The sequence below is a fragment of the Acanthisitta chloris genome, unplaced genomic scaffold (assembly GCF_000695815.1).
Source record: "Acanthisitta chloris isolate BGI_N310 unplaced genomic scaffold, ASM69581v1 scaffold26852, whole genome shotgun sequence".
In the NCBI taxonomy this organism is placed as follows: domain Eukaryota; kingdom Metazoa; phylum Chordata; class Aves; order Passeriformes; family Acanthisittidae; genus Acanthisitta; species Acanthisitta chloris.
Genome location: NW_008662607.1, coordinates 111,615 through 120,688, shown reverse-complemented (window position 1 = coordinate 120,688; position 9,074 = coordinate 111,615).

The window sequence follows — 9,074 nt, the reverse complement described above, 5'->3', positions numbered from 1 at the left end:
GAATTATAAGTTTGATCATTATTTAGAGTTAGAGGAAAGCTTCACTTGAGAATGTATGGAGGATTTTTGCTCTAGTTGAGGGGGAGGAACCCCTTTCTGGGCCAATTCATGGCATGTGAATCTTTTATGGTTATATTTATTAGAGATTTTTTTCATTGGAAATTAATATGCTGTTTGTGCTCTTTCTCATTTAATATGCAAGGTATATGGTTTTGGTTTACAGCCTGTATTTCAGATGTTTTGTATACAAAAACTGTTGCAGATAGAATATATTTTTAGATTTAAGGTGATGATTCCATGGGACATGTAAGAATTGATTATTTCCTACTAGACTCTGTAATAAATAAATTTATTGCCATGCTTATTAATTTTAATCTTGCACAAATAACATCCTATTTATGCAGTTGAAAAGATATACGTTACAGTCATACAAAGGTAAATTTAAAATTCCTGATGCTCTCCCAACGTTGTTTTAATCCCTGTTTAATGTTTTTAAAAGTATTTTCCTGTTCTTTCAGCTGTTAGCTGAAATGGTGTAAAAGTCCATTCTTCATGCTGGGTCGCCTGTCCTCCTATTTGCCTCTGAATTAGCAATTATCAGAAACACGTATCTGTCTGTAACTTGTTGAAAAGAATTCTGCACTGAACTTAAGGGCTTCTCTAGGCATGCGTTGCCTTTCGCATAGGCATACTGAAAAAATGGCAAATGTAATTGTATCAGCATACCCCGTATTGCTTCTCCCAAAGCCCTTATTTGTTAAAACAGTTTCATCGTGCTGTATCACGTTGGAATGTATTAGATATAGGTCAGATTTATACTGCTGTTTAACAGAAAATTAAATTGCATTTCTCATAACTGCACTTCCTTCCCCTTTGTTTCCGCTCCCCCTCTCCTACAATCTAATACAGAAAACCACTTAAAATTCATTTGGTGGCCTCCATATGTAAAAGTGACTCTCTTCTTCCTTTTATAGATGTCTAATATTTTTCTTTTTTTGGAGGGGGGTCAAAAAGTTGGAGACTTTTCCATGTTTTCCTAAACATTGCTTACTTAGCGCATATTTAGTTGTTAGTTACATGTAAAAGCACACTTTTCAAATGTTGATATTGTTGACTGGTCATTTAAGGTGCTTACAAAGTAACTTTTTTGAAGTCTTTGTATCTTTTTACACGAGGGAAAGGTGTAGATGCAGCTGGGGTGGGGTGTGGGGTGCTGCTCAGCAGGCCCACCCAGTGTGTTTGCAGGCTGCGAGGCCAGGGAGTGCTTTCCAGAGAGCCCTGAGCACTCCAGCGTGTGAGATACGGCTAGAGAAGTGACGCCATTTGGAAAAAAAAGTGGATGTGTCAAGTCTGTCTTTCAGCATGAGTGTACGATTAATAGTTTGGTCAAATGGTTACTTCATAAGAGCAAAAGTTGTTTTGTAGTGCACTGAAATTATCCAATACATTGTATTGACCTCTGCTGCTGTGAGGCTGCTTCATGGAGAGTCCTAGTTTCCCTCCTCACAACCTCCTTAAACTTGATTTTTAGGGGTTTTAGGTTATTTTTTTTAAAAACAAGAGTATGTACGCTACTGCTTACAAGGGTAGTTTGTGGGTAACTTTCTCCAGAGATGGCTGAGGTGCACAGGAGGAAAGGGTAAGGGTTTGGTAATCCATATCCTTGTCACATAAAGGAAGGTCAAGAGGTGGTGTCAGCTAGGGTTGTCATAAAGTTGAGCTGAATCTAGAAGATGTGAAGTGTGCCTGGCTTGTTATTCAGGGCAAAATTCTTGGGCCCAGTAGTCACTGCATTCCAGCCTTTGCTGGATCTTCAGATTTGAAGTGGTCACACCCAGGTTTGTAAAATTGCCTTCCTACCTGCTGTGGAAGGAAGGAGAGAGCCTGTGTGTGGCTTTCTCTCTCCCCACCCCCCTGGAAGCCTTTAAAAACAGACAAGGGGATATGCTGTGGTTGAAAGAAGGGGCCTGGTCAAGGTTTCCTTGATGGAAGGGTGGGGAATTATTTTGGGGGAGGTGCAAAGTATTTAATAAGCTCGGAGTAGATTCCTGACTTACTATTGAAATCTCAAGGGAATGCCAAAGGAATGCAGCATTTCTGCATTCAGACCCCTCGGTGTGGAGGAAGGCTATTGCAATATTTAAAGGTTTAGGTCACTTTATGCAAAAGTTAGAGGAGGCATTGCTATGATTTTGACTGCTACTCACGCTCTGCAAGGAAAGGCAGAGCACTGTTAGTCAAATTCACTACTTAGATGAGTTTTCTCCTCTCGAAGCAGCAGTGCAGGAGGAGGATGGTGGCAGCCCATAGCGTACGTGCGCCCGTGCCCATGGAACTTGTGGTGCAGAGCTTTGGGTACTACCTCGCTGCAATCCAAGAGCAGCTGGTATCTCACAAGGCGATGTAGGCTGCAATCTGATTATTCAAATGGCCCTGATGTCACTTGTGCGCAATGATGGGGGAGGGCAGGCGCTAAGTCTAGGCACCTGGGGATGTGCCTGGCTCAGCCTCCCAGCCCTGCCTTCCATGTCCAGGTGGGCTTCCCACCCAGACCTGGTCCACCATGCCTGCTCCTGGGGCCTTCAGGTACCTAAAATACTCAGTAACACCTCAGTTGTGGTAATTAGAAGGTTAATTGCTTTTTTTCCCTCCACCTCAAGAGCTCTTTGTTGAGAAAATAAATTCCTATATCTCCTCTGGTGGGTTTGTTTGTCAAGGGTGCAGGAGAAGCAAGTAGCAAAGTTGCATCCTGTAGGTAATGCTACTATGGGGGAGAGCAATGACCTGCCAGTTGTGCTTCATCTCTGATGTTGAAGTGTTTGAAGGTTGATTTGAGGAAAACAGGCCCCAAATCCCCCTCATGCAACCACCTCTGTTCCAGGGGTGAGCAGCGGATGAGATCTGGATTGTGCTGCTAATTTTCAGCATAATTAGGGTTTGCAACTTGTGTACACAGGGTAGGGGGAAAGGGTTTTGTGAGGCTCAGGTATGTATGGTGCCCACAATGGTCACAGTTAATAAAAAAAAAAGTGTAGTGGTGTTGATTTTTGGTTTTGCTTCTGTAAATATCAAGCAGGGAGAAACATGATCAGAGTGAGATGATGTGATAGAAAATGTCATTTATTAGCCATTTTATTCTCTTTTCTGTGCCCAAACTTAGAATGTTTTTGACACCAAAGGGCCAAAACTTTGCTTAGTGATTTAAGGGGTTTTATTCTCTATTTCTACACTTATTTTTGGAGATGTGAACAGAAAATTATTTTTTTGTTTTAATCTTGAATACTTAGAGTGGAAAACACTAATTGTGGTGTTTACCATGCAAAGGATGATTTGTTATGGCAAGAACAGATAATTCTTCACTAACCATGTTAACTGTTACATTGTTGGACATGTGAACTGTTACATTGTTGGCAGTTTAATTTTTATAGCTATTTATACCATTTGATCATTAATTGAAAAATATCCCTTCTTGTTGCTGTTTTAAAAATGTGAAATGCATCTCCAAGTGCTTGTCCTGAGAGGTTTGCCCTATTCGCATTTTCCTACCTTCCCTTTATAGAAGGTACCCTGAGAACATACTTGTAGTGGACCTTAAATGGTGTATAAATATGATAAATTTTGAAGGGGTGGAATGAAAAAATAACACTCTGGAAGTGTAATTCAAGGGTAGTAAAAATATAATCAGGAAATGTTTAAGTTTTTTTTAATTTTTCTTTTTTTTCCCTTCAAGCATGGGGTAATAACGTTTTCCACATTTTTTGAGACCTTGAAGGTGGTATTTTTGTAAAATGGGGCTGTGTTCATTTCAGTTGCTCTTTTAAGTGCACAGCATAGCACTCTACAGTGCTGGAGTCCTTTTATGGCTTCTGGCTAGCTACTGGGTGGACTTCAAATGCTTAGTTTTGACCTGAAAAATTCTTAAATGGCCTGAGATTTACCTACCTAACAGAAAATGTGAAGCTTCCCATAATGGCCATGAGAGAGAGAGACCTAGACAGAATTAAAATACACCTAACACATAACCATGGATAGGGCTGGTCTTTCAGGAAACATCAGAAAAAAGATTCTTCGCTCCTTAAATCTGTTCCTCTCCTTAATGTCACTTTACCTTTTAGGATTTTTATCCTCCTGGGTTTTTTGGTGTAAAATACATAGTGCCATGGACCACAGTTAAAGACAGTCTCTCTCTGGTCATTTAATCCTTATGTGAGCCCAGAGAGTCGTGCACTGGGAAATACTGATGTGGGACTTCTTTTCTTGTAGTTTGAGTAAAACTTACTATTGGAATTTGATATTCAGAATCAGTAAATAGATTGATGTGCAAAAATTAAGTGCTCTAAAATCTAAGTATGGAGGATAACTCCTAATGTTTTGTAGAGAGAGTGGGATGGGCTTAAAAGTTTGAATAGGTTTGATACACTTAGCAATACTGAGGTGCTTTATGTAGTTCCAGAGTGCTTCAAGACAATTTTCTTTTAATGCATGTTCTCTCATTTTGTTTTCATACGCAAAATGTTTATCTCCACATCACTCCATTCTTCATCTCTAACGATGCAGAATATAGAATTATGTTAAGTTATATGCTAATTACTGTTGAAAGCAAAGATAAAACGGTAACTTTCCCTTATTTCATCTAGAAATGTGACATCGTAATCAGAAATACTTGTGCATTATTTTATAGTTTTAGTCTGAGGCTTACATACCACTTCCTTCTTTATTTTTTTTCCTGGGTGTCAGAAGTGTATGCTCTTGTATGCCTTTCTGTCCTGCATCTTTGCTCTATGAGAACTACAGTTGCTGTCCAAGTTGAGAAAATATTGTTGAATGCACCATTCAAAAATCTCCCCACATGTCCATGTTTGGGGTATGTTGGGGAAATCAGTAAGCCCAGTGCTTACTGGTGCTACCGAGTCTCTCTGGGTGTGTTAATCCATCTGGGTACTTCAGTGGCCATTGTTCTTTCTGGTCAACTGGAATATGTAATTTGGCTCTGAAAAATTTCAGTGTGGGAACAAGAGCTCCTGTGTGTTTGGACATATTTCAGGTAACTAACAAAAATTATTTTATTGCATTGTCTCCTGGTTTTGCTTCTTTCCAGATCTGCAATATTGGTTTGTGAGTGTGTTTAAAGATGCATATACCTAAGAGAGAACAAAATTTTGGTATTTATAGTGGGATACTTAGCAAATAGAGTGTTACAGTATTTTAATGGTTACTGGGGTCAATATTGTGCTATGTGTAATGGCAGGAAGAGTGGCACCAAAAAAGGTGGTGTTTTCTAGTTTTTTCTGCAAGTACATTGACATTTCAAAATGAAAAAATTCTAATATTAATTGTTACTTTGCTGAGGTGTATTATCATTGCAGCTGGCACAAGAGAAATGTGTAGTATAAAAGCTATCTCCTGTGCAATGTAACCTTAGCAGCCATGTGTCTCCCCTATTTCCTGCCTCTTCATGGGGCAGTGGAATCAGTATCCACTAAAACTGTTCTTTTGCAAATCTGGATGGGTGGAAAACTGCCATTCACAGGTAAAACGAGGCATTCTGTACTTTTAATTAGGTTAAAATTTGAGTAAGAGCTCGGATAAAACAATGAGTCAAAGAGGGCTTTGACTCTTCTTGGGTATGGGGCTAAGTACAGAAATGAAACTGTCTTGAAATGAAAGGTCTTCAGCTGGGAAGGGCTTTACTCCATTTTAAGTTTTTTGCTGTCTTGATTGCTTTGTGACTGCAGTCTCTGCATTAGTTCTCACCAATCAGAAGTGTTTCAAAGAGAATATATATGTATATGTGTGTCCCTTGTGTGTATATATATACACACATATGCATTTTAAAGGATTGTATTACCATAAAATAATTTGCAGTTTAAGAAGAGACCAGCTAAAAATATCTGGAGAATTTATAAAAATAGTAAAGTTGGGTTTTTTTTTTTTTTTTTTTTTTTTTTTTTTTTGCTAGTACCAGTATCCTTGAACACAACTGGAGCTGAATGTTCACTTTGAAAGATTAACTTTCATGCTCAGCTGAACTTTAGGAATGCTATTTTAAAATATGTAGTCTACACCATGTGTCCCAATACATTTTTCCTCTTTGAAAATAGCAGTGTTTTATTGTTTTGGTAAATTGCTTTTTGTTTTTAAATGTTAAATGTACAGGTCCTATAGGTTTTCCCTCAAAAAAGGGAGGTTGCCTCACCTTAGTGGAGCCTTAAGTATTGTAGCATAGAAGTCAAAATTCCTGCTAAAGGGAACTCCAATCTGTGTGAACAAAAATTTGTTGGAAAAAAAATTAATAATCTTAAGTTATTAGTTGGGTTTACAGTTACTTATTTTCCTGAAGCTTCATGTTAAAGAGTGGTTAGAGATGAAGTAAAAAGCTTGTTGTGTTTGGATTTGGAGTTATTCATTAAATATCTAGCCTCTGTGGATCCAGGCAGGACTCTAATTTTCTAGGAACAAGCAGGGCAGTAGGGCTAGTTACAAGAAAGGGGAGGAAATCCCCACCTCCAGCGAGCTGTACTATGCTGTTGATCCATGCAGCTTTCATCCTGGGGCCTGATCCTGCATGGTCTCTGCCATCGAAGGGATTCCTGAGTGTTCTGTGGGGAGGCTCTTGGGAAACAGAACAATTTTGCCAACTCTATCTTTGACAGGGGAAATGCATATGTTATCTAGCAGAGGCAAAAGACACAAGTTGTTTGTTTGTGTGTTTATGTTTTTTAAACAGTAGTTTTAAAACAAATTACAGAAAGAGATCATCCAGAAATTTATTTTTGGTGATTGAGTGGATTATTTAGTTTATACACATGGGGTAGATTCTTTATGTGATAGTGGCTTCCTGGTTATCATGGAAGAATAGTTCAATTTTTCCTCCTACATCTAGAGTAAAAATTACAAAACAGTGTCCCTTTAGGACAGTACCTGAAAAATTTAATCTGTGGGATGTTAGAGGAATTTAGGTAGTAGTTTATTTGAAGACAATAGATTAAATTTTTAATGTAAACCTTGTCCTTTTCTTCATATGAATGAAAATTGTGATCCACATGCTTTAAATGATTTTCTGGTGTAAGTTTTGTGGCAAACTTAAGCAGGGAATTGTTAGGGGGAAGACAAATTTTATTTTTTTGTCTTGGAATATTGTTGCTAATTTAGAAAGATTTTTTTTCAGATGACTTTGCTAATTGTACATAGCTTGCACAGGTTCCTTTTGCCATTGAGTTGCTGGTCTGTTAGAGATGTGTACTGCAGTGCTGTAAAGAGCACATGGGTGTTTGCTACCAAGGGAAAAGGAATCCTGAATGAACCACATGCTTCTTTGTGGAAAATCAGTGCTCTGGTGTGCAGAGCTACTTACCAAGGTCAAGAAAAAGGGGTTCCATGAGAAGTGTCCCTTGGGTGGTATTGATCGCAGTGGGTGCTGGTGCTGATCAATGAGAGCTCTTACATGGTGAGCTTCGTCTTAGCAGAAGCTCAGTTATTTAAGCAAGTTCTAGGTGGTGGTGGGCAGCAGCATAACTTGGTGTCAGAGTGCTAAAAACTGCCATTGCTAATCAGGAGGAACTGCTGTTGACCCAAGAGAAGTGCTGGGATATCTCAGTACTTGTTTGCTATCTGATAGCATGAACTTTCCACCTGCACAAGAATTTTAATGTAGGATACTTTAAGAAATGCCCAACTCTTTTGCACCCTGTAAAAAAATGCATGACAAATGGACAGGTCTTCAAGTCAGAGCAAAGTCAGGTTTGGTTGTTTTCTGGTGTGTGGTTTGTTTTTGGTTTTTGGGCTTTTTTTGGATACTGTGTACTCATCACTAAGTTTCATTTCAGAGCTTAATTCTGGTGCTTGGTAGCAGTGCTGTAAAATTGTCCTGATACTGTTAATACTGGTTCATTCAAAGATGCACCAGAATGTTTATTCTACTGTTTTGTGGTGCTTTTTTTTGTTTTGTTTTGTGCTTTTTTTTTGTTTTTTGTTTTTTTAAAAAAACAAGCCACCCAAAAAAATCTTCAACACACAAACACCCCACATTAAGTTATGATAGTCACAAAGTAAAGGATCCTTTATTTATTAAATACTAAGGTGTTTACCTCAGTGATGGTCTGTCCTAATAGCAAATAGTGAGGTCCTGTCCTGTTTGATAACTTGCTTTGTTTCTGCTTACTATTTTTGCTTAGTGTGAGTTATATACCTCTGTTTAGAAGCTTTAATTTTTTTGCTATGTAGTTGAGATAGAATTTTTATAAATACTGTTATTTCTATCCTGGCTGTTCTCTTAAACAAGAAGCAACTGTTGACAAATTCTGCATTTAATATAGAATGGCAAACTTTAGGTGAAAGTTGTGGTGTACACAACCTTTATACAACTGGACTTTATGATAGTTGTTCAATTAAACTCAAAGCATGAGCAAAATGATGTTTTTAGGTAAGTAGTATGTGCTTAACCTATTACATAGTTGAAGCTACCCATCGCTCCTTGAAAGTTAATCTTGTGAAAACTCATGGAAGACTTGTTATTGTAATTTCTAGAGCTCTTCAAGATTTTTAGATTGAGATAAAGGTTGCTCTACTTTTGACTAGCTTCACTAAAATAACAATTGCATTTGTTTGCCATGGTGGGATTTTGCCTGCCTCTGTGGCAAATAATGTACATTGCTCGTCTTCCTGGCCCTTGGGCTCATGTCGTCTCATCCACACAGTTCACTTGGTACAACTGTTCCTGGTTTTGCATGCATGGAATAAAGTTCAGCATCTTAACATGAAAATGTGACTTCTGAACACATGAATGACAGTGCAGATCCAGCACCACACGTGTGACTGTGTCAGTCTCCCCTGGTACAGCAGCACTGTGCTTCATGCTGCGGTGCCTCAAGATGGCTTTTCAAATGAAAGTTGAGTCTGTCTTTTTTAGCTGGAGAGTGCTGCTGGAAATAATGTGCGGTTTTGTACTCCAGAAAGCCTCTCTGTGACATAGTTCTTACTCGTGTCACTGGATGTATCATTTTGGGTGGTACCCATGAGGGAAAAAAAGAGATAACAAGGAAAGAAAGCCAAGGCATGGAAAAGTCTGTCCAGAA